The following is a 24701-nucleotide window of genomic DNA, read 5'->3' as shown; positions in this document are numbered from 1 at the left end:
GTTACGCAGCTGGGCTGGGAACAAAGACTTTTCTCTCAACTGTCCAGGGCGCAGGGCAGAGGAAAGGAAGCCTAACCAGGGCTTTCCACTCCCCTAGCCTCTCAGAGAGCCTTTATCCTTGTCTGATATTTACTCAACACCAGACACCTCCTGGGAATCTTTAAAATTCTGCCTCAAGTGTCTATTTTTAGACTTTATATAAAGCCCATGCTGGATTTCTGCTGCCTTTCTCTCTCTATTCTGCTAAGCCTGCTGTTTGAATGACAGCAGGATCTTTTGTCTTGAAAAGTTCAGCACCTCTGGCTAGTTCCCCACATGAACCCCAAAGCCATGCTCTGGGGTATTTCTCTTCTTCATGCATTCTGACCCAAACTAAAACTGCAGGTAATGACCTTTATACCAGAGCAGACGAAATAACACAGCTGGGGGGAAGGAAGCTACTTCAAAACAATGAACCTCAGGTTACAATGAGTATGTTAGTCTGTCTTCATCTGGCCCAGGCATATTTAACCTGTTCAGTGAGACTGGTTTGAGATTGGGGTTCTCAGTGGTCTGAGACAGGTCTGTCTGATGGTTAGTGGCTGAAGGAGTTGGCACTGTGGATGAAGATGTTGCCTGCCCTATCAGTAAGCATAGGATGTGCTGGCCATGAAGCCCCTCAGCCACTGCAGCCTCCCTAGGCTGTGCACCCTGAAGGGATTTGGGGTGGAGAAAAGAAGGATACGGGCCCTAGAGAGTTAAGGTGCATATCAAAGTACTGATTCTCATAAGCCCAGACTCTTGGACCTTCCCATACAAAGACATCTCCAAATAAATTCATTAACCGCTTTTTCTTTAATTAACAGTAGTCTTTTGAAAAAAAATTATTTTATTGAAGGATAGTTGATTTCCAGTGTTGTGTTGATTTCCAGTGTTGTGTTAATTTCAGCAAAATGATTCGGTTATACCAGTATAACCATTCTTTTTCATACTGTTTTTCATTGTGGTTTATCACTAGTATCAAATAGAGTTCCTGTGCTGTACGGTAGGACCATTCTGTATATACCAATTTACACCTGCTAATCCCAAACTTCCGACCCACCCCTCCCCCCACCCGCTGGCGACCACAAGTCTGTTAGCTCTATGTCTGTGAGTCTCACAGTAATCTTTCGATGTCCTGACTACCTGCGTTTTGTTGCAAAAACTCCTATATATCCTGGCTCCTCCCTTAATTCTTTGGAGCAGTCCCTTGGATCCAAGAGGCTGCTTCCCGGACTTAAGTTCTCAGCAAGCTCCCCGAATAAAGCAGAGTTCTCATCTTCTAGGTTGTGCCTGTTGCTTGTTTGTCTGCTTTAGTTGACAGCACTATCAAGTTCAATAATGAACTGGATACAGAACAGATGAAGGTGTTGAGTCGGGCCATAACCACATCCTGGTCAGGGGTTCGTTTGACTTTGAAGGCAGTGATAGTTCAGAGTGAAGCCAACAGCCCAAAGGCAGTGCTGCTGGTGCAGTTTTACACCCTCTCTTCTCTTTACCTTTTCCCCATCTTCTACCTTTTTCCTGTCCTTGCTTTCTTCCTCCCTGTGTCCGTTGGGAGCCATTTAAGAGAACTCAGTATCTTTTATTTCATGTTTCTTACTGAATACAAATGTAATGATTCATGTTACTAAATTTAAAGTAGGCAAATTGGATATCTTATGTGAAATTCTCTAAAAAGGAAAAAATCGAAATCTCAGTAAAACCAAACTAAGTGTTTCTTGAGGCAAAGTTTTTAAAAATTTGTTTTTATAAAAGATATGTGTGTATATATACACACACATATATACATATATACACACATTATATATTTATACACATTATATATATGTATGTATAAAATATTGGAAAGGGTGTATAACAGTTCTAACACCATATCCAGGTGGTAAGATTATCAGTTATTTTTGCTTTTTTATTTTCTATATTTTCTTTTATAAATATATTAATGTTATCAAATATAGAGAAAGAAAAAAGCATGTGTCTGATGATCTGACCAACATACTTCAAAGAAACTCACCCTTAAGGGAATAGAGGAGAATACATTACATCCTCATGTATTCAAAGGCCGAGTATTTATATACATATCTCCTTGTATATCCAGAGCTTTAGCTCTAAGGATGAAGTATTGTTTGTTGTAATGAAAAAGGTAATGCAACCTAAGTTAGATTATGGTAAATCTCTAAAATGGAGTAGTATGAAGCCATTAAAAATGTTGCCAATAAATACTGAATGATATGGAAATATTCTATAACATTGAAAACATTATAACAGATTGGTTTCAATCATTTGATGTCATCTTTTTGTAAGAAGCCTACACATTTGTGGAAATATAGATGGAGATCTGAAATACAGAAGGTCTATTAATAGTTTTATCTCAGAGAACTGAATAAATGGAATATTTACTTTCTTTGCCTCTGTGTGTGTGTGTGTGTGTGTGGTTTTTCTGTAAAGAATAGATATCGCTATCACAATAATTGGAAAAGCTTCAGTTTTCAGAAATAAAATAGCCTCTTTATCTGAGTGAGAATCTGTGTTTTCAACTCATGGTTGACCTTTGACTCCCATTGTTTAAATCCACTTTCTACTTTTCAACAAGAGTATTAAGGCAGTGATCTTAAATTGACAAATTTCTGAATGGACTCTTGATAATTATAATGGCTGAGATTTTTGACCATTGAGATTTGTATCAATGAATAATTTTCTTTTATGTTTGGGTTTCTATAGGAGTGGCAGCAGTGCGACTTGTCACACTTTCCTACAGATTAGAAACCTAATCTCTGTAATGGGAGCTGAATAATGAAACTTGTTCAGAATGTTGTTATAGTAAGTGAAGCTCTGAGCCCATGGGCCTGGCGATGGTGCCTGTGATTTCAGAACTCAGAAGCTGTTCCTGTGTTTATTGGGGTTTTGTAGTTAAGTCCACTGGGCCAAGGCTGGCTCCTGGAAGGCTGGCTCCAAGATAACTAGTAAATCACTAAAGATGTTGGCCTTACTCTTACTTAGCAGCTTACAATTTAATAAGCCCATTACAGAACAATTACATTATGCTAGAATTTGGTGTATAACCAGTGGTAAATGGAACACATAGGTGACACCTTTTTCAGAAAAAATAAGACCTGGATGGGCAGGGAGAGGCCCTTCAATCCTGGAAACCCCAGGGCCAACATGGTACTGTTGGTGGGAACTTGGAAAATACTGAATGAATAGCTGACTTGACTTTTCAAGCCTGCATCATGTAACTGCAGGACAAGAAGGTGTTCCTTACACACAAGCATCTTGAAGCCAAAATGAAGTGAATGGGCCAAGATCACAGCTGGGTCCTGATTCTCCACACTGCCCACCGTGGGTCAGGTGCACCATTGACTCAGTACCGAGAGGACACGGTAGCAGTCAAGTGTCTTTAGGACTCTCCCATGAGAGGCTTGCTGATTTCAGAAAGGTTAGGATGTTCAGTTGCCTTAAAGGGAACAAAGATGGTGGCGGGTGGCATTGCTAGGGCTGGTGCTCAGGTCTCCTGACCCCTGACTTCTCCACTTTAGGTTGGGGAGTCATGTCAGCCTTTGTCACTCGCTGTACTGTTTTTAACTAGGCTGCCTTGATGGGCTTTGAAATGTACCCCCCCCCCAGTTTGTTTCCTGCGTAGCTGAGCACAGACACCAGTGCTTTGTGCAGGGTTGGTTTGTGGGAATGCAGCCTGCAGCTGCCTATATCTGTCTTTCCCTGGAGTTCAGCTGCCACCTCTTCGTGCTGAGAGGTGCTGTCCTGGGAGCAGGAGAACAGAGGCGTGGGCCTCCAGGAACTTATCATCAGGGACTGATTTGAGCTCAGCCTGGCCCTTGAATATGGGCCATAGATTTCCAGATTGGGGTGGGGGGCAGGAGATCCTTGAGTACATAGAGTTGCCTGCTTGCCTAAGTTCTGATTGTTTCAAAGAATGAGCACCCATGTTGGGTATTGTCATGTGGCAGCATGACACAGCAGCCTGTGTGGCCTTGGTGGGGTGGGGGCGGCTAGTGCCTAAGTTGTTTGCAAAGGAGGTATTGAAAGTAAAGAGCCCAAGAAGGGAGCAAGGCCAGTTCTGGGGGTGGGATGGGTGGGGGGACGACACACAGATGGACGGACACTCCCAGTGTGGCCTGTAGTTTTTGTTACAAGTGATTTTACATATGAGCCATTTCACAAATAAGAGTATACACACAATGGAAAGGCAATTTACTAAAATTTACCTCTTCAGAAATAGACTCTTGAATGAGTCTAGTGTAAAATTAAACGAAATAGCAATGCTTTAGTTGTTGCCAGTCATATATTGGGGGTATAGCATGAGTGGAAAAGGCAGAGCGTTTTATGTGCTATAAAGTCCTGAAAACTCTTATGTCCTTTTGTCACTAAAAGAGGCATCTTCTTCTCTCATACACCAAGCATATGTTGCTACTCAGATGCTGAGGACGATTTGCCAGCTGTGGCACATCTGGTCGCCCAGGCCTTTTCACAGCTTCCCATAAAATCCACGTGTATTGTACTGCCGCTCCGTACTGCTTAGAAATTGCTAGCAGCATTTGAGATTGTATTCACCTTAACTCTGAATTTTCCTTACTGACACCACTTAACTATGAATTTTCCAATTTCTTCTTTCTCCATGGCCCTCACTTCCTCTGGCTAATTTTTCCTAAGGTTGTTTTCTGCTTTTAAGGGCCTCCTGGACTTAGATATATTTGTCCGAGAGGGATGAAGGCGTTGGAGGAATGAGGTGGTTTAAGAGCATTTCTTGCAGTGTCACCTGATTGATAGCTCTTGGTGACCTGATTTCCAGCCTGTTCTCTCCTCCAGCTGCACAGCATCACTTGCCGGAACCCACCCACATCTTTCTGTCTCTTCTTTGGTCTGTCTTGGATCTTCAACTGGTCTCTTCCCTTTGTAGTAGAGATACCTGCCTCTTATTTTTTCATTAGGATTGGCTTTTGACTGGAGTTCCGGTTGCTGCTCAGCAGGTTAAGAATGCTGACATAGTGTCCCTGAGGCTGTGGGTTCGATCCCTGGCCACTCTCAGTGGGTTAAGGATCCCATGTTGCTGTGGCTGTGGCATAGGCCTGCAACTGCAGTTCTAATTTGATGCCTACCCTAGGAACTTCCACACCTTTGAGGTGTGGCCCTAAAAGGAAAAGGGGGGGAAAAATTGGCTCTTGGCTGTTTTGGGGATACACTGACTCTTTGCCTCCCCCCCCACCTGTCTGGGGAATTTCATTCTTTGGAGCCAAATCACTGGGTGCTGGATGTGGGAATGAGGTGGTAGGGAATGAGGAAGTTTGAGAAGATGATTTGGGTTGGAGAGAACAAAGGTTGTTCCAGAGCGGCCAAACTAGCAAGAATTCAGATGGGCTGCCTCCTGGAGAATGGATTGAGGACGCAGTGGGGTTCACCACTGCAGTGTGCGAGATCCACCACCAGATGGTGATGGTGGCTTCTTGGCCCAGCGGGACCTGGGCCTCCCCCTCCCGCTGAAGGTCTCTAAGTGTAGCCTTGAACAGGTACGCAGGCCATTGTCGTTCAGATTAAAGAGTGGAATTATAAGGAACCTGTGAATTCCATTTTGAGACGTAATTGCCTTTTTAAAGGGAAGCCTTAAAGAAAAAAGACCTTCAGGCTCAATTAAGAGCCTATTCTTTCCCTAAACACTCCTTGCTCTCAAAAGTGGGTGTGCTCTTGACCTTGAAGTGGGATTACCAGAGAATTGGGGGCAAAGACCGCTAACTTGGGCTGCAACTTGGTATCCATGGCTGGGTTTGGGATGACCTGTCTTTGAATATTGCACAGAAAAATGAGTTTTAAATTGCCCCCCTCCCCCACTTGTGGGAGACATTGGTTCAAAATAACGAGTGGGAGAAACATTTTTTGCTGTCATACATGCATTGCATCCGAGTTTCTGCTGAGGGAAGGTGAAGAGTGGCTGTGGTTGATTCAGGACAGTACTTTTAGAGCCTTTGCTACTGAAGGGTCAGCGACTGCCTCTCTGCCTGGGGGCTTACCAGCTTCTAACCATGCATGCGGGAGGTTTCTAGATTCTGTTTCTTCAGATGAGGAAGCCAGAGGTGGAGTTAGGCCAAGGACTTGCCCATTGTCCCCCAGCTAGTGAGGTGGTGGAGATGGATGGAATCCAAAGTTAATTTTATCTGATGAAGAAAATAGATGCTCGCTCCATCTCTATAATGACAGTTAAGCAATTATTTAAACAGTAGTATCCAGAGGGGTCTCTTCATTTCCTCCACTGCTCTTCCTCTCACCACTGGCAGGAATGTTTAGGCAGAAGAATGCCATTAATTTTCCAAAAGGGACATTCTGTGTGCTTTGGGGTTCCAGAGGTTCCAAGATTACCTGGGCCAGGCCAGGTATGTGCTCTTCTTACTGTGAGTTGGCTGTTAACTTTCACGACGCTGAGGGGGCCGTGTTGGAGGGCGTGGTTTGAATGGTGCCTGGTGTTTCTTGAATCCACAAAGTTCTCCCTGTAGCCTCTGGTTCTGCTGCCTGGGATGAGCCTCTTCCTTCTTCCTCTCATCTGAATCTGCTCCCTGTTGGAGCAAGGCAGGCGGCAGCGGCGGCTCCCAGCCCAGACAGGCTTCAGCACAGCCCTGACTGGGTACAGCTCCGGGGTGTCTGGGTGGGTGGCTCTCAGCAGGGCCCTACCTGGGCGGGAGCTGCTGCCGAGCCCTCCCCTTGGCACCTCCCTCGGACACACGCTCTTGCTCCAGGCTGTTGATCACCTGTCAACAGAGAGGACGGGTAGAGTCCAGGATTTCTCCTCACTGCCGCTGTTGTCAGGGGAAACGGACAGCCGCCTGCATCTAGACCAGCCACTCTCTATCGCTCTTCCCTTTAAACCGAGGTCTTCCTGCCTGGCATCTGGTAAGTAAGTGCCACAAAGGATTCCGTTTTCCCTGGTTAATGTCAAGAAAATCTTCTTTTACAGACGACCCATTAGCTTTACTCTAAATGAGCCAGAATTTGGGCAATTATTTGATCTTTCTTTCTTTGCTTCTTTCTTTCTGCCTTTCTTTCTTTCTTTCTGCCTTTTTGCCTTTCTTTCACTGTCTATATTTTGATTTTTGAAGCATGCAAAAAATGTTTAATGGATTTAAGAAAGAGGAAAAGAAAAAAGGCAAAGAAAGAGAAAGAATAATTGTATTTAACCCATGCCATCTTGTTTGAAACCTGTTTTTTTTGTTTTTTCTCAGCGCAGTGAAAAATTATTATACAGCTACTGCTCTGGTGCTTCCCCCCACACCCCTTTATGAATAAATTATTGCATTTGTCATCACTGTGTTCCTAAAATGTCTAAAATAGATACAGTGAAGGGATCTGTCATGCAGAGTTTAGAAATTTGGTACAAAACGCCAGGTGAAATAAGGACATCTTCTATTAAAAAGATTTTTTTTTTTTAGGTTTAATTGTGTATTAAGTTCAGTTTAAAGCATAGCTAATGCAGCCAGTGGTGGGACAGGTGTCTGCTTTTTTATTGTTCTAGTCTTTCTCTTGGGATACAAACACCTTCCTCATTTGTTTTATAACCTTTACAGGAAGTGCTTGAGGATGAGTCACATGACTCCTAACTTTAGTTTTCACTTGCGTTCACAGGGATTACATGGTCTTGCTCTTATATGGATAAATACTGAGTTCTGAACAATTAGATCATTGTTCATTGTCTTTTTCCCTACATTCCTCAGTCTCTAGACATAGAAACTTGTATTCCCTTTAAGAGAAAAGAAAACCAGCACTTGGGGTTCCCGTCATGGCTCAGCAAAAACAAATCTGACTAGTATCCACGAGGACGCAGATTTGATCCCTGGCCTCGCTCAGTGGGTTAAGGATCTGGTGTTGCCATCAGCTGTGGTCTAGGTCATAGACATGGCTCGGATCTGGCGTTGCTGTGGCTCTGGTGTAGGGCTGCAGCTGTAGCTCCGATTCTGCCCCTAGCCTGGGAACTGTTGCAGGTGTGGTCCTAAAAGACAAGAAAGAAGGAAAGAAAGAAAACCAGCACTTGTATTTTCGTGATTCCAAGTTAAAGAGTCTTCTCATTAAAGGTCATTAAAAACACACTTAAAGAAATTAATCTCCGGGAATCTATTGTCTTTCCATTTGAGGTAAATCTCTCTAGCAGAAATTAGTGCGGCCCTCCATTTTTTTTTTTTTTTTTTTTTACACTTTAGTCACAAATAATGCTTTGTGGTAAATATGTAATTGGAGGAAAATTAAGTTATGTAATGCTGGAGTGGAAAACCGGGTTCAGTGCTTGCTCTTTGGGGTGAGTCCGTAAATGATGAGAAACTCTCGGGCTGCCTTAGACAAAGGATGAGCCCTGAGCGTGTATAGCAGCCTGAGGCATGTCAGAAAGAACACTTGTCAGGAATCTTCAAAAACCCAGCTCTTGGTAACATGTGAAATTGAACTTCTGACCCTTTTTGTCTGATGGTGACTTCTTGTTTTGCCTGAGAGTTGAGTGGCATTGGTTCCCTGGATGTGGGTGAAACTGCTAAGCAGCTTAACGAAGAGGGAATTGCCACCCTTCTGGTGTGGGACTTGGAACTGTGGAGGCGAAACCATCACCTTAAAAGGAGATGTTTCCATGGAGAAGTGGGGAGTCACAGGCACAGATCCCACAGACTTCACCTGTTTCTACTCCCTTACTTAGAGAGTCCTCTGTCCGTGAGGGGACAGTCACACCTCACGAGGGATAAGAAAGACAAACCCTAGAGATTTAATTGCCACTGTGAGTGGAGAGCAGTGGTCGAAGAAAGGCAAGAAATGCCTCCCTCCTTCCTGAGACGTCCCTGTTTGGTTCTGCCCCTTCCATGCCTTTGCAGTGCCCTTCTCCCGAAATGACCCAAACTCTGTGTTTGGCAACAGGAGGCGGCAGCTTCATCTAAATGCATTTTTGCAGTTTGTGAACTCTCAGCCCTGCCAAGGTGCCTGGGCCCCTGGTTAATGATCTTTAATGTAAAAGATTCTTCTCCACGATTAGCACTTAGCTCGGTCACCACCACCCAAGCTGAACTCCGAGATCCTCCTGTGTGATTGATTCTCTGCCCGCCATCTGCCCACCTGCCGGAGCTGGGCACAGCCGGTTCTCTCCTGATGTGTGCTCTTTCCCTTGGGGCAGGGACAAGGGGGAGTGCAGCGGGAGCCAGCTGAGGTGGAACCAAAGGTATTCAGCAGAAGGAGCAGCTGCAGAGCACCCAGTGTGGTGGCAGGTTCCTAGGTGGCTTGCAGGCTCCTGAGACCAGAGCCGACCTTGGGAGCCTTTCGTGGAGCCTGCTTTAGGACATTCTGTCCAGGTGGTGGTGAGGGATCAGCATCCCCCAGCCACAGGTATTGACTCTGGTTCTCTTTAAAGCCACCTTGGCAACCATCTGCACTCCTCGGCTTCTTTCCGCTGAGAGCCCGCTGGCATTCTTCCATGAAGGTAAGAGGCGTTTGCATGGTCCTGCAACTCTGGGGGTGGGTGGAATTAGCCATTTTCTTCTGACCTATAAGTGGGTTGTGGAGGTGACTTCTACACATTCATACAGACATCTATAAAAAGAGAAGGAATAGCTTTCCTAACCACAAAAACGAGAAATGACCTTTTGCATCATGAGAAACAGCTTTCAAAACCAGTTTTCAAAAAAAATCCAGTGGCACCAAGCCGCAATCTCTCAAATTTCCCTTAAGAACTTACTCATCCTGTTTCACTGTTGCTTATAAAATATTCCTTTCCACTCCACCCCCCAGTTAAGCAGAGTGACCTATAAAAAACCTTGATACTTTTGCCAAAAGCATTTATAAGGAAAGCCCCTACTTGCATTAGATCTTTCCTCTCTCCTAGCCTTAATTTTCTTCTAGGGAATGGGGTCTGTTTTTATCACTGATGGCCAAATGATCTTTGGGCAGCGTTCCCTGTGGTCCTTGGAGGCAGAATGTGGGTGTGTTGAGTGGCACCCAGTGGTCATGAGTTGTCCCTTTTGGCCTCTTTCCCAGACCAACTTCTGTCTCGTGCTTGGTTGGTTTGGCTTCTGGTTGTAGAATCTGATGTTTACTGTAGAATGCTGGGATGGAGAATGGTTTCTAAGCTTTGATTCTATTCTTTGTTCCTACGGAATTATCAAATCCATACATTTTTATTGCTTTTCAAGTACTCAGAACAATGGAGGAGAAAAACCTCATAAAACCAGTTTTGCCTCTTTGGTCATCCACAGTGATTGTATTTTCTGAGACAAATAATAGTTTATATGGCCTAATAAAAGACTTTTTAAGAAGTTATTTAATAACCACGTTGAAATCTTACATTGCTATTGAAATATATATGTAAATTATTATATAACATACAAATCATCATAATATAATTTGATTATTAATATAATTGTTAATATAAATTATTAATATTAATAACACAAATTATTATAATATATAAATTATTATGTATAAACATACACACACACACACACACACACACACACACACATACCGGCCAAGCCCATGGCATGCAGAAGTTTCTGGGCCAGGAATAGTACCCATGCCACAGCAGTGACCAGACTTACCACGGTGACAATACTGGATATTTAACCTGCTAGGCCACTAGAGAACTCTGAATCATATTTATTCATATGTATCATGAATTACTTCTAGGCAGTGCGTCTCAACCAGGGTTGACTTGTCCTTCTCCCTCCTAAGGACTTTTGGCAATGCTTGGAGAGATTTTTCACTGTCCCTTTAGTGGGGACAGGCCAGGGATGCTGCTCAGCCTTCTGCAGTGCACAAGACAGCCCTCCACCACAAAGAAGTATCCAGCCAGTGTCAGCAGTGCCAAGGTTGTCACTGCTTTAAGAAACATGCAACATTAGAACTGCTGTGGAAAATCTGAACGCTCTGAGTAGCTGATCCATAAGGAGTAAAAGTTTGAATTTTGCAAGTGTTCCCCATTGGGCCAGGTTGAGTTAACAAATTAGTGGAGCGTGTGAATTGTATAATATACCTGTAATACAATGCAGTGTGTTTCCTGCAAGTTCAAATTATTAGCAAAGTGTCTTACTTAACATCATTTACTTAGTAGTGACTTGATAGCATGAATGACATGAAGAAGGAGTTTTCATTGTCAGGCAGGAAAAGCCCTTCATTTGTGGTGGAAATCACTCCAGGGCAGCTGGCGGGAAGACCCTGCTGTGGTCATGTTGTCTGAGTCCCTCTGTGGCTGATGACAGGACAGGGACATCCCCGTTGCTAACCTCACTGTGGTTGTTGGAGACAGAAATAAGGGACTGCGAAATTTTAGATGCAGGAGGGGATCTTAAGTTGAGTCTAACACCTTCTATTTTGAGATTAAACTCTAGCCCAGAAAGGTTAACTTTCCTTTTCTCACCATTCTGATGTGGTTTCTCCCTCAGTTCAGTTCTTGAGACAATTTTTGCCTATTTATGGCATTCACTTTCCATTAGGTGTTCATTTTGGACACCTTTTGCTGTCATCCTGCCTTGCTCTTGGAAAACTTGAAGGTTAACTTTTCATGCATTTATTTCTTGATGCTTTAATTGGATCAAACAAACTTTGGGAATAAGGACAGTGGCTTACCTACCTGTGGGTCCAAATAGTACCCCGAGAAGTGTTTTGTAAGTTTCAGACCCCAAGAAGCTGTATATTGACCTGGTTTAAATGATACACCAGTTTAGTATGACTGAACCAGCCTTTGTACCTAAAACTGACTTTAGAGTTGGTGTCCTTCATACAGCAACTCATTCATACGTGAAAACGCTTTACGTACTTGAAGAGTGTAAGTTCTCTTCAGACGGTAGCTATAGGTCAGGATTGGTCTGTTGAAAAGCTGACTCTTTTCTTTCTTTTTTTAGTCTTTTTAGGACTACACCTGTGGCATATGGAATTTCCCAGGCTAGGGATCAAATCGGAGCTACAGCTATAGGCCTACACCACAGCCACAGCAACGCCAGATCTGAGGTGTGTCTGCAACCTTACACCACAGCTCACAGTAATGCTGGATCCTTAACCCACTGATCGAGGCCAGGAATTGAACCTGCATCCTCAGTGGATGCTAGTTGGATTCGTTACTGCTGAGCCATGATGGAAACTCCAAAGAGCTGACCCTTGATGGTGATTTTGTCTGGTATTTGCATTTTTCTTGGGCTTAGCATGCCTCAAGAGGCATCATTTTAGTTCTTTATGCTTGTATATGTTGTATTTGCTTAAATAGCTTTCCTGTGGTTGAATTTTATTATTTTTATTTTTATTTCCCCAATACATTATTTTCTTTTCTACTGTACAGCATGGTGACCCAGTTACACATACATGTATACATTCTTTTTTCCCATTCTCATGCTCCATGTTAAGTGACTAGACATAGTTCCCAGTGCTACACAGCAGGATCTTTTTGCTAATCCATTCCATAGGCAATAGTCTGCATCTGTTAACCCCAAGCTCCCAATCCATCCCATTCCCTTCCCCTCCCCCTTGGCAACCACAAGTCTGTTCTCTAAGTCCATGATTTTCTTTTCGGTGGAAAGGTTCATTTGCGCTGTATATTAGATTCCAGATATAAGTGATATCATATGGTATTTGTCTTTCTCTTTCTGACTTCACTCAGGATGAGAGTCTCTAGTTCCATCCATGTTGCTGCAAATGACATTATTTTGTTCTTTTTATGGCCGAGTAGTATTCCATTGTGTATATATACCACATCTTCCGAATCAAATCATCTGTCAATGGACATTTAGGTTATTTCCATGTCATGGCTATTGTGAATAGTGCTGCAATGAACATGCAGGTGCATGTGTTTTTTTAAAGGAAAGTTTTGTCTGGATATATGCCCAAGAGTGGGAATGCTGGGTTATATGGTAGTTCTATGTATAGATAAGGTACCTCCAAACCGTTCTCCATAGTGGTTGTATCAGTTTACATTCCCACCAACAGTGCAGGAGGGTTCCCTTTTCTCCACAACCCCTCCAGCATTTGTTATTTGTGGATTTATGAACAATGGCCATTCTGACTGGTGTGAGGTGGTATCTCATGGTAGTTTTGATTTGCTTTTCTCTAGTAATCAGGGATGTTGAGCATTTTTTCATGTGCTTGTTGGCCATCTGTATATCTTCCTTGAAGAAATGTCTATTCAGGTCTTTTGCCCATTTTTCCAATGGGTTGTTGGTTTTTTTGCTGTTGAGTTGTATAAGTTGCTTGTATGTTTTAGAGATTAACCCCTTGTCCATTGCATCGTTTGAAACTATTTTTTCCCATTCTGTAAGTTGTCTTTTTTTTTTTTTTTTTTTTTTTAATGGTTTCCTTTGCTGTGCAAAAGCTTGTCAGTTTGATTAGGTCCCATTGGTTTAGTTTTGCTTTTATTTCTGTTGCTTTGGGAGACTGACCTGAGAAAACATTTGTAAGGTTGATGTCAGAGAAGGTTTTGCCTGTGTTCTCTTCCAGGAGTTTGATGGTGTCTTGTGTTACATTTAAGTCTTTAAGCCATTTTGAGTTTATTTTTGTGTGTGGTGTGGTGATGTGTTGTCGTTTCATTGCTTTGCATGCAGCTGTCCAGATTTCCCAGCAATACTTGCTGAAAAGATCGTCTTTTACTCATTTTATGTTCTTGCCTCCTTTGTCAAAGATTAATTGACTGTAGGTGTCTGGGTTTATTTCTGGGTTCTCTATTCTGTTCCGCTGGCCGGTGTGTCAGTTCTGGTACCAGTACCACACTGTCTTGATGACTGTGACTTTGTAATACTGCCTGAGGTCTGGGAGAGTTATGCTTCCTGCTTGGTTTTTGTTCCTCAGGATTGCTTTGGCAATTCTAGGTCTTTTGTGGTTCCCTATAAATTTTTGGATTGTTTGTTGTACTTCTGTGAAAAATGTCATGGGTAATTTGATAGGGATTGCATTTAATCTGTAGATTGCTTTGGGTAGTATGGCCATTTTTACAATATTTTTCCAACCCAGGAGCATGGACTATCTTCTGTGGTTGAATTTTAAATGGAAAGAAAACCAAAATTTCATCCTGGGAACAGGAAAAGGACATTAGGGAAAAACAAGGTATTATATACAATATAATTTATTATATATAATAAAGTCTGGAGTTCAGTTAGTGATGATCTGCCAACCTTGATTCATTAATTATGACAAATACATGATGCTAATGTACATGTTAATAATGGGAGGAACCAGATGTAGGATGTAGGGGAACTCACGTTGCAGTAATTCTATAAGTGTAAAACATGCTAAGGTTAAAAGTTTTTCTTTAAAAAATTGCTGTTGAAGTTCCCTGGCGGCTCAGCAGGCTAAGGATCTGGCACTGTCATTGCTTCAGCTCAGGTCGATGTTGTGGTGTGGTTTAGATCCCTAGCCCAAGAACTTGTGTGTGCCATGAGCATAGCCCAAAAAAAGTTATTTTGTTAGAGGATAACAGTAGTAAATTTTGTTTCCTTTTTCTTTGGGATAGGCTAATGCTACAAAGTTGAATTCCTTGTTTGCCTTTCAGCTTTTGTTTAGGATAGCCATGAGGTGTATCTTTCCAAAATGTGCCCAAATTGGTTTGAGCAATTTTTCAAACCAGATTATGTAATTTTTTTGTCTTTCTTTCTTTCTTTCTTTCTTTCTTTCTTTCTTTCTTTCTTTCTTTCTTTCTTTCTTTCTTTCTTTCTTTCTTTCTTTCTTTCTTTATGGGCTGCACCTTCACCATATGAAGGTTCCTAGGTCAGGGGTTCAATAGGAGCTGTAACTGCTGGCCTACACCACAGTCACAGCAACGTCAGATCCTTAAGACCAACTGAGCGAGGCCAGGGATCAAACCTTCTTCCTTGTGGATACTAGTCAGATTCGATTCCGCTGAGCCACTCCGGAAACTCCCGGATCATGTGATTTTGATTTGCCTGCCATTGCAGTGACTCATTGCTAGGTGGTATATTTAAAAGACTAAAGAGAATTTTCAGGTTAAAAAGTTACATCAACAGAAAATGTATTTGTAGGTTCCAATTGAAATACTGTCGGCTGGGAATGCTACTAGCAATGTGCTGGTTGGACAATGGGATGTACCCCCCCCCCCCTTTTTTTTTGCTGGGTCTCTGAAGGCATCTGGATGACAGATGTCCCTGTCTCATTGCAGTGCTATGTAATTCAATGCCTCTAGAACTGAAATAAGGAATTGTGGTTCCTGGGTTCATAAAGCCAGAAAATATACATGTGGGTCTATTGTATTTGAAGTCATTAAAAATGCTATTTTCAAGTTAAAACCAACACGGATATATTATAGGGTAAATAAACATTTGCATGGATTTTTCTGCTTGAAATTGGTGGCAGTGCCCTCAGGCCCACAGCCGCCACCCTATTGCTCTGTTGTATGAGTACTGAGGATAGGATGAAAGGCACTGGATGTGGGGATTGGAAGAACTTGACTTTGAATCAGTCCAGGTCAATTACCTTGGCTATAAATGTGCTGAATTGTCATCCTGCAATTTTGTTGTGAAAACGAAATGAGATAATGTAAAATATATTTAAATAAAGTAAGATCTGTACAGATGCTGAATGTTACTTCATAGTGGGAGGCAACACCCCCCCAGAAGATTTTATTTTAATGTAATTTAATTTAATTTTTTTTTTTTTTTTTTGGTCTTTTTGCCTTTTTTTCCTAGGGCCGCTCCCGCTGCACATGGAGGTTCCCAGGCTAGGGGTCGAATAGGAGCTGTAGCCGCCAGCCTACACCACAGCCACAGCAACTCAGGGTCTGAGCCACATCTGCAACCTACACCACAGCTCATGGCAACGCTGGGTCCTTAACCCACTGAGCAAGGCCAGGGATCAAACACACAACCTCACGCTTCCTAGTCGGATTAACCACTGAGCCATGATGGGAACTCCTGATTTTCATTTTATTTTTGTCTTTTTAGGGCCACAGCCACAACATGTGGAAGTTCCTAGGCTAAGGGTCAAATCAGAGCTGTAGTCACCCGCCTACACCACAGCCACAGCAATACCAGATCTGAGCTGCCTCTGTGACATAGGCCACAGCTCATGGCAACACTGAGTCCTTAACCCACTGAGCAAGATCAGAGATTAAACCCACGTCCTCATAGTTACTAGACAGATTCATTTCCACTGAGCCATGATGGGAACTCCACAGGTAGATTTTATATTAAGAACATTGAGGAAGTTCCCTTCATGACTCTGCAGTTAACGATCCCGACTAGGATCCACGAGGACTTGGGTTCCATCCCTGGCCTCTCTCAGTGGGTTAAGGATCCAGCATTGTTGTGAGCTGTGGTGTAGGTCCCAGACTCGGCTCGAATCTGGCGCTACTGTGGCTCTGGTGTAGGCTGGCAGCTGTAACTCCGATTCAACCCCTAGCTTGGGAACCTCCATATGCTTCGGGTTCAGCCCTAAAAAACAAACAAACAAAGAACAAAGAACATTGACATTCACCTTGGTGGACAGAAGTTGGCTTTGGTGCCAGCCCATGCTTGCAATTCTCTCTTTCATTCTTGCTCTATTTGCATATGTGCTAATGTTAGATAAAGAAGGTTACTTGGGAAATTGATTTCTCAAAAATTATTCACACTGTACAATAATAGAGAAAATTGCATGGTAGCAAACAGCATAATGAAATCCCATCACCCAATTTCAACAGTTATTAACATTATACGATTCTTATTGCTGCTGACTGCCGTTTAGTATTTCTTTGTAATTCTTTTAACCTTAGCATTATATCCCATTAGGGATGTAGGATTGAAAACATCTCAAAGAGAAGTAAAATAATATTTCTCTCTATGATTTGCACCACCAAGTTGATACATTATTAGTTTTATTGGTTCCACTTTGTTTTTTCTGTTTTTAATTGGGTCAAACTCTGACCAAGTCAGAACTATCATATTAGGTGTATTAAGTCAGCCTTCCCTTCCTGTCCCCTTAGTAACTGTTTTTTGTTAGATTTGGGATTGTCCCTCCACTGACCTTTTTGGGAATACAAGCAAATGTATGCATATATTTTGTACTCCTTCTTGCTGATGAAGTAGCAACTTATTATGTATACTGTTTTTATATGTATACTGTTATTATGTATATTATGTATATTATGTATTTTATGTATTATGTATATTATGTATATTATGTATACTGTTTTATTATGTATACTGTTCTGAACCCTGATTTATTTTTTTCACTTAAAAAGTTGAGCTGAGTTCTGGAGCTCACTCATTATCGGTGCATAGAGTACTTCAGTACAATGTTTTAGAGAAATTCCTGTGTACAGCTGTGTAGTATGCCCTTGTATGGATCTACTAGGGTTTATTCAGTCAGTCCCCTGCTGATGGACATTGGGGTTATTCCCAGACTTGCCTACTGTTTTGCAATAAATAGCCTGGTGTGCACATCATTTTGTATTTTTGTCTAAACATTCCAGCAGGGATAAGGGGACAAGTACATACATTCCTTTTCTCTTGTCTTGCAGAAGATTGGCTTCTCAGGAGCTCATCATTTGTTCTAGCCATGGCCTCCCCTTTGATACCAGATTTAAGAGGTGTAGCTCTTCAGGCTGTAAACCTCCCTTCCTGCCCCAAGTTTTTAAAGCTAGAAAGAGACCTTAGAGATGTGCTCATCTCTCTTGTGTTCTGGGTGGAGAACCAGAGGTCCAGGAAGTGAGGGGAGAACTTTGAGCCCAGCGCTGCTGTGCCCCACCCAGCAGGTGATGATCTTTATGAAACTCCTTCTCTCTGCCCTCCACCGGCCAGGCCGTCCTCGAAGGCAGCGTTACTCAAAATGTGGTCCACAGCCCAGCAGCATCACCAGGGAGCTTGTTAGAGATGGAGAATCTCATTCTGCCCCAGATGTACTGAATCAGAGTCTTCTTTTAATTGGATTCCCAGGTGACTAATGCAGTTAGAGCGTGCTGGTCTAGTGGCTGCCTTCAGCTATGGTTTATCAACGGGGAGGGTGCAGGTCCTTTCCAAAAAGTGGATTCACCCCCTCCTTGATGCACCCCCTCGCATCTGCCTGTCCTTGCCCCACACCGACCACCTCACCCCCGTAAGGGGTTCAGCATTGATCTCTTCAGGGGTGGGGTCTTTCCTGGTCAGTTCTGCCTGCATTTCCCCTTCATGCACAGCCTTCATCCTTCTGGATTTCTCTCTGTTATATCATGCTTGTCCTATCAGGCAAGTGCCCTTCCTTCTGTTTCATGACTCTGTTAGGCTAATTTGTGTATTTGGTGTGCATCTTCTCATCATCAATATTAAGGACTTGAAAATACTTGTTATTATGTAAGAGTTCCATTATTTTTATTGTTATTGTTACTGTTAATTCGTGTCTTTGCTTTAACTGCTGTGTGGAGTGTGTGTTTGTCTATATCCCTATATATAACTGATATTCGGCCTCAATGTATATACCTAATCAATTTAATTGGAAGTTACTCCTTAAATTATCCACAAAATGACTACATATGGTGAAATCATTGTCATAATAAAAATAAGATCCTTCTACTGTTGGATTCAGTATTTCCAGTCTCTCTTACATTTCAGTTTAGAAGGTCAGTGTTTGGAAAGTGGAAGTAATAATTTATCTAGATTCAGTGCTGAGGTTTAGTACTCTGGAGGAAAGATTTTAGTATAATAATATTAAGTGTTGGTAAATGTATAAGAGTTTTTTTAAAAAGGCGGGCAGCTTTTTATACTAAGAAACAGATGATCTTTTTTCTTAAACTATGTTAGATGCACCCAAATTAGTAAATGTTAAAATAACTATGACTGGTAGAAACATTTTTCAAATTCTTTTTACCTTTTATATAATTAAATGAAATTCTCCATTGGGTAGTTGATCCCTCAGATAAATTAAGTCTTGCCAGACTGTCTGAGAAGATAAATAGTGAAGCAGACCCTAAAACCTAGTAGCACTTGAAAAATAACAACTATGAACTGTAACTTGTGAGGGCATAATTAATTAAAGAAATTTTTCCAGGATCTAAAAATTGATAGTAGTACATCTTATCCTAGTTTAGGTGAATCCAGTTCAGTTCAGCTTGCTATGAAAAAAAGTCATTGCTTCTAGCCATAGACAATAACCAGTTTCAAAGAATGACTTTTAATTAAAAAAAAAAAATGTAGTTCCCATTGTGGCTTAGTGAGTTAAGAACCCAACTAGGATCCATGAGGATGCAGGTTTCATCCCTGGCCTTGATCAGTGGGTTAAGCATCTGTTGTTGCCACAAGCTCGGGCACAGGTCACAGATGTGGCTTGGATCCTGCATTGCTGTGGCTGTGGTGTAGGCTCTGATTCGACCCCTAGCCTGGGAACTTCCATGTGCTGTGAGTATGGCCCTAAAAAGGAAAACAAAAGAATTCAGCCTTTTTTGAATTCAAAGTCCTTATTGCCTTTATTAACATCTGTGCTCCACTTTTTAGATACTAATATATTTATGAAATGGTTAAGGATGATTCTTTTTTTTTTTGGTAAGTCTTTTTTTTTTTTTTTTTTTTTTTTTGCTTTTGATGTATGTGTAACAGGTGGTTATCTAGAATACAGAGAGGATTAAGTCCTTTGATTTCTAGATACTTAGACTAATGGAAACCTTAACATTTTCACTGGGCAGGGTATCTTGGGATCACCTCTAGCCAAGTAAATGAATAGGCATCTAAGTAGATGAAAGTTACTCTTGTTATAGATATTTGACATTATGTTGACTGACAGGTCGTGATACATGGGGATCACATAGGTTTCTGAGCTTTAGTTTTTTGAAAATTGGTTCAGGATTTCCGTCATGTTTGTAGCATGAAACATTCATTTCATAAGCGGTTTCATGCATATCGTACATCTTCCTGAGAGTCCGTAATGTGAACGTTGACAAAAGGGAGAAGGTACTAAATCACTAGAAAAGGGATCAAATTCAAATCGTTAGTGAGCTAGAATGAAATTTTCCCAACTCTGGAATTTGACAAATGCCCATGAAGAAAGAAGAGAAAAAATAGTTTCAGAAATTAAAAGTAGGCAAGAGGGGAGGTCAACACAACATCAAGTAGAATGTGCATCAGGTGCGGAGATGCAGTGGCTGATGAGGTCTTCGGCACAGGATATTTGGATTGAGAGTTAAACTAACTGAATGGCTATTATCTTACGAATAATCACGAGATGGTCTGAGATGACCTAAGGTCAAGTCTAGGAAGTCATGTAGAATCAACTGTAGGTATCCTCATTCACCGTGACCCGTTTGTGCTTCCTGCAATAGGTCATTCATCCTCTCAATGGCAAATGACAATGTGGTTTTATGGTCACCAGCTTCTAGCTAGTACTTCAACGGTCGTGGGTCAGTTGGGTGGGAGAAGGAGAGGACTGAGCTCACTAACCCTCCTGGTCATGTGTTGTGTTCACACATGGCCAAAGGGACAACAGAGATGAAAGAAAGATAAATACAGTCACCTGGTCAAAATATTTGGCCTTTCTCAAAATTCTGCAGGTTATATTTAGAGAAGTGTTTTTGGTGAAAATATTTGCAAGTTTGTTTTATCATCATAAGTAGGCTTAGGTGATTTTGACGAGAGGGAGGGGGCAGGAGAAGAAGCAGCTGATACAGAGGCTGTGGAGTTTGTCAATTGGGAGAAGGAAGTGAGAAGATGAAGTTAATTGGTATAGAATAAGAATAGAAAACACGTAGGAAGTAGAATCTTGAAATTTCAGGGCTTTCCATTAGTCATTAGGTAAGGACTTAGGAGAAAATAATGGAAAGCACAGTAATTAAGAAAAAAAAATGCAAAAAAAAAAAAAGTCTCATGCCCTTTTCCTGGTGTTCAGGTAGAGCTGGTCTTGCTCAGTTTCCCTCTCGCTTCCTTTCCACTCACTCTGTTCTTGGCAGGCTGGACAGCCTGAGTTCCCTGATTTCCACTGTGGCCTGAATTTCTTTTCCTCTATGTCATTCTTCACACTACGCTCCAGGTCCTCCTCTGTGTGTATGTGTCTGAGCCCTGCTCACCTGGCGAGCCCCAGTTCCGATACCTGCTTCTGTACGAATTCTGTATGATGGATTCTTCTCATTCATCATAATTGAAAAAAGGCAATTCTCAGAGGAATTGAAGATGTGCCCCTGTGCACTGAGTGTGGAGTTTGTTGAAACTCGCAGTGTATGCATGGTGAGATGAGTTTGGTGAAGTCGCTTTAAAGGTTACACCAAGTTTTCCTGTCGGACAAAACCTCTTGTCCTCAGACTTGAGTTCTTAGAGGAAGTTGGATGGATGAACCCTTATTTGCCTAACACAATCATTCAAGAGTGGAGAGCCGGGATTATGGTTTAAGATTTGTGGTAAAATTATACTTAAAAAAAAAAAAAAAAAATGGAGGGAGGACAGTGAGAGCAGAGGCAAGCGGGCTACAGCAGAACTGCTGGCTAGCCTGGAGGCATTACTCCTGCTTGTTTGCAGGGAGGTCTGGGGGTCCACCTCTCCTTGACCTCATTAGGCATATACAGCAGCACTAAAAAGCCAACAGGAAGCAGTCGCATTCCCACCTGGGCACCTTGTACATCATCCCCATGGTACCTGCCGAGATAGGAAGAAGGAGTGACCCTCAGGTATGGTCCTCCCACCCGTCCCTGCACAAGAAAAAGCACCTTTCTCCCCTCGTGCCCTTTGCATCATGAAAACACAGTCTAGTTCTGCCATCTGCTTCCTCCTTTTTAAGCTTTAGCATGTAATTGTTCGCTAAGAATAGAGACAGAAATATTTCCACCAGCAAGTGAAATTTTAAGTACTTCAAAGGATAATATGAGAATATCTGGAAATTCCAGCCAGTTCAACCAAATTATTCCTTGACTATGCCAAGTAGCTGATTGCCATTGAACTTTGGAAAACAGGGATTACTCCATTTCATTTGGACAGATGAAAACCAGAGTGCTGGGCAGAAAAAAGCCAGCCAACCAAAGACCTCATTTTAAAGATTTCCCCCCACCCCCCCGCCCCGAGAGTTGAAAACAATGTTTGTTTATAGCCAGTACTGGGCTTTGAATATAAATGCATGACTCATAGTTCTAGAATAGAATTCCCCCCTGAAGAATGGGTTAAGGCAGGCAGGGTTGTGTGCTGATATCTATACACTTGGATGCTTAAGGCCTCTGAACCCTTCTGCACTTTTTTTTTTTTTTTTTTAAACGCACCTGTGACTTAGTAGCAGCAGTACTGATACCACCTCCCCCCAACCCCGATAATGTTCTCAAGGACCCAGGCACATACTTGACCTGGCCTCTGTACTCAAACACGTACTGGTGTCTGACATCTGGGTGTGCTCAGGATGTCCAGATGCTTAGACCGGATGTTATGAGGTGCAGTCGTGGTCTCTTCCCCCCAAAAAGTGCAAATCGCCTTCAGGGAAGGAATGTATTATTTCCTCGCTAGCTTCAGAGACCCTTGGGAGCATTAAATGGTCCTATTACCAAAGAGTCCCTGTTATAATGGGGCTTTAATAGTAACATTTTATTTACTGGGATGCACTGGGGAAAACATTCAGGAACAAAGTGAGAAAAAATTAAATATAGAACATGTTAAAAATTTCTTTGGGGTTTCAGTTTTCACAAGGACTTAGGGTAACAACCCAAATAGACGTATTTGCTTTAACCGACAGATAAATTATTAGCACGTTGGTTGTTTACAAATGAGTCAGAGCTTCTAAAATTTGTTCCCATAAGTAGGTTGAGCCTCCTTCTCCTCCTGTTGTCATAGGGTCTAAAAATGGAAACGTGAGTCCAGACTCTTCCCAGACCATAAAAATAATTCTGAATTAGTAGAGCATAAATGAAAGTGATCTTGAGTGTTGTCTTCAGGTTCTACTCGCCAGGTTGGGACCTTGTACGTCTTCTAAAGCTCCTGGTAGTGAGGATTAAGGAAGTGGTAGCAGCTTTGCCTCTGGCTGCAGACGCTTTGCTAATTAGGTCAGAGCCACTCACCCTGGGATAAGCAGACACTGTCCCTTTGGCATTGATTTTGAAGAGTTGCTGTCAGAAGTGATCACACAGACAAGGTCACTTCTTCCATGGCTGCACCTGGAGATGGAGTGGGTGCGGGGTGATTAGTTCTGACAACCTGAGTTTTCTGTCACCCTGTCCTGAGGATGCAGCCCGCGTGTCTTAGGCTGCATTCTTGCCTTAGTTAAGTTTGCTCTCATGACAGATCTTTGTTGACTCAGGATCCGGTGATGCCCTAGATTTGTGAGCACAGTTCTGATGACATAGAAATTTAAATATTAGACTAAGATACATGGACTGCTGTGTTTATTCTGGTGTAATTTGTTTGTTTTTGGTGGTGCCCATGGCATGTGAAAGTGCCCAGACCAAGGATCAGACTCACGCCACAGCAGTGACAGTGCTGAATCCTTAACCAGTAGACCACCAGGGAACTCCCGTGGTGGTAATTAAAAAAAAAACAAAACTATATATGAATCAAATCACTTTCCCGAAAATGTGAAATTCAGGGTGAAAACCTAGCAGTAAGGGAGGTAACAGAGTTTTGTTTCAACCCGGCCTGTACTAAGGAAGCTTGGTCATGACTCTTCCTTCTTCTGCTGCTTTATTAATTCCCTGCGCTTCAAATGCCAGCGTGGGTTCATTCCATTTCTTACTGGTATTGTGGTCCTTAAAATCTTGTCCTAGGTATTTTCCTTTCTTGCCCTTCATGAAAGTTCTAAATACTTTAGAACATATCATCCAGAAAAGGAAAGCTACCTTTATTATTAAAGGAGGTGAAAAATAAAGGAATAGAATGTGCATCATAAAAAATTAGAAAAGAAGGAGTTCCCCCTTGTGGCTTAGTGGTTAAAGAATCCGACTAGGAACCATGAGGTTGCAGGTTCAATCCCCGGCCTCACTCAGTGGGTTAAGAATCTGTTGTTGCCGTGAGCTGTGGTGTAGGTTGCAGATGTGGCTCGGATCCGGAGTTGCTGTGGCTCTGGCGTAGGCCAGGGGCTATAGCTCTGATTGGACCCCTAGCCTGGGAACCTCCATATGCCACAGGTGCAGCCCTGGAAAAGACAAAAAGACAAAAAAAAAAAAAAAAAAAAGAAAAAAAAAGAAAAGAAAAGAAATTAGAAGTTCCCGCTGTGGCACAGTGGGTTAGAGATCCAATGTTGCTGAAGCTGTGGTGTAGGTCACAGATGCAGCTGGGGATATGATCCCTGGCCTGGGAGCTTCCATATGCTGCAAGTGCAGCCATAAAAGGAAAGAAAAAAATTAGGAAAAAACCCTAAATAAACAAGAAAGAAAAAAACTAGGAAGTAGGAATTGAGATAACAAAAATAAAAGTTAGAATTAATAAAAAAAAATTTAAAGGACAAGTAAATCTAGTAGCTGGTTATTTGAAAGGTCCGATAAACTAAACTCCCACCATCCTAACGGAGGTAAAGGGAGGGCCAAAATAGATAATAGGACTCAGAGAGGAGGCACAGGAGGGATAAATTGACTTTATTGGAAAATGCTTCATGCAGCCCTAGGAAAACACATTTGAAAATATAGCGTTGATGTCTTAGTGAAGTAGCATTACCAGAGTTGATTCAAGAAGCATGGAAAGCTTGACAGGACCAATTACTATAGACAAGGTAGGAAAGGTGATTAAAAGTTACTGTTGAAAAAGGCAGCAGGATTCCTTGGGGTTCCAGCTGAGTTTTATCTTACCTTTAAAAAACAGAAAATGTTAGTGTTTTCTGCTATC

At 42.2% G+C, this 24701-nt stretch overlaps 1 protein-coding gene and 1 long non-coding RNA gene across 32 annotated transcripts in view; one reads left to right on the top strand and one right to left on the bottom strand.

The window, feature by feature from the left end:
* The window catches only part of LOC146406854 (uncharacterized), a 5931-nt gene extending 5774 nt beyond the window's left edge, over positions 1-157 (bottom strand). Inside the window, exon 1 of the long non-coding RNA XR_014816652.1 lies at positions 1-157. This exon is cut by the window's left edge and continues 835 nt beyond it. This is a non-coding gene — a long non-coding RNA (uncharacterized LOC146406854).
* NEDD4L (NEDD4 like E3 ubiquitin protein ligase) overlaps positions 1-24701 on the top strand; it is a 374906-nt gene that overhangs the window by 147233 nt on the left and 202972 nt on the right. For 5 of the 31 annotated variants that reach the window (XM_084978203.1, XM_021073903.2, XM_084978119.1 and 2 more), the window contains exon 1: positions 6567-6915. The exons of 24 other annotated variants lie outside the window; for them this stretch is intronic. The gene's annotated coding sequence lies outside the window, so the exon portion shown is untranslated. Of the gene's footprint in view, positions 1-6566; positions 6916-9244; positions 9470-24701 lie in introns of those variants that run through there. 2 more of the 31 variants (XM_084978187.1, XM_084978040.1) reach the window with 1 other exon arrangement.

Source organism: Sus scrofa, chromosome 1 (genome assembly GCF_054392235.1).
Source record: "Sus scrofa isolate SSC_HxYL_T2T_F1_AM1 chromosome 1, Sscrofa_HxYL_maternal_Yorkshire_Landrace_v2.0, whole genome shotgun sequence".
Classification (NCBI taxonomy): Eukaryota; Metazoa; Chordata; class Mammalia; order Artiodactyla; family Suidae; genus Sus; species Sus scrofa.
The sequence above is the reverse complement of the archived record's forward strand: the minus strand, read 5'-3'. Positions and strand labels throughout refer to the sequence as shown.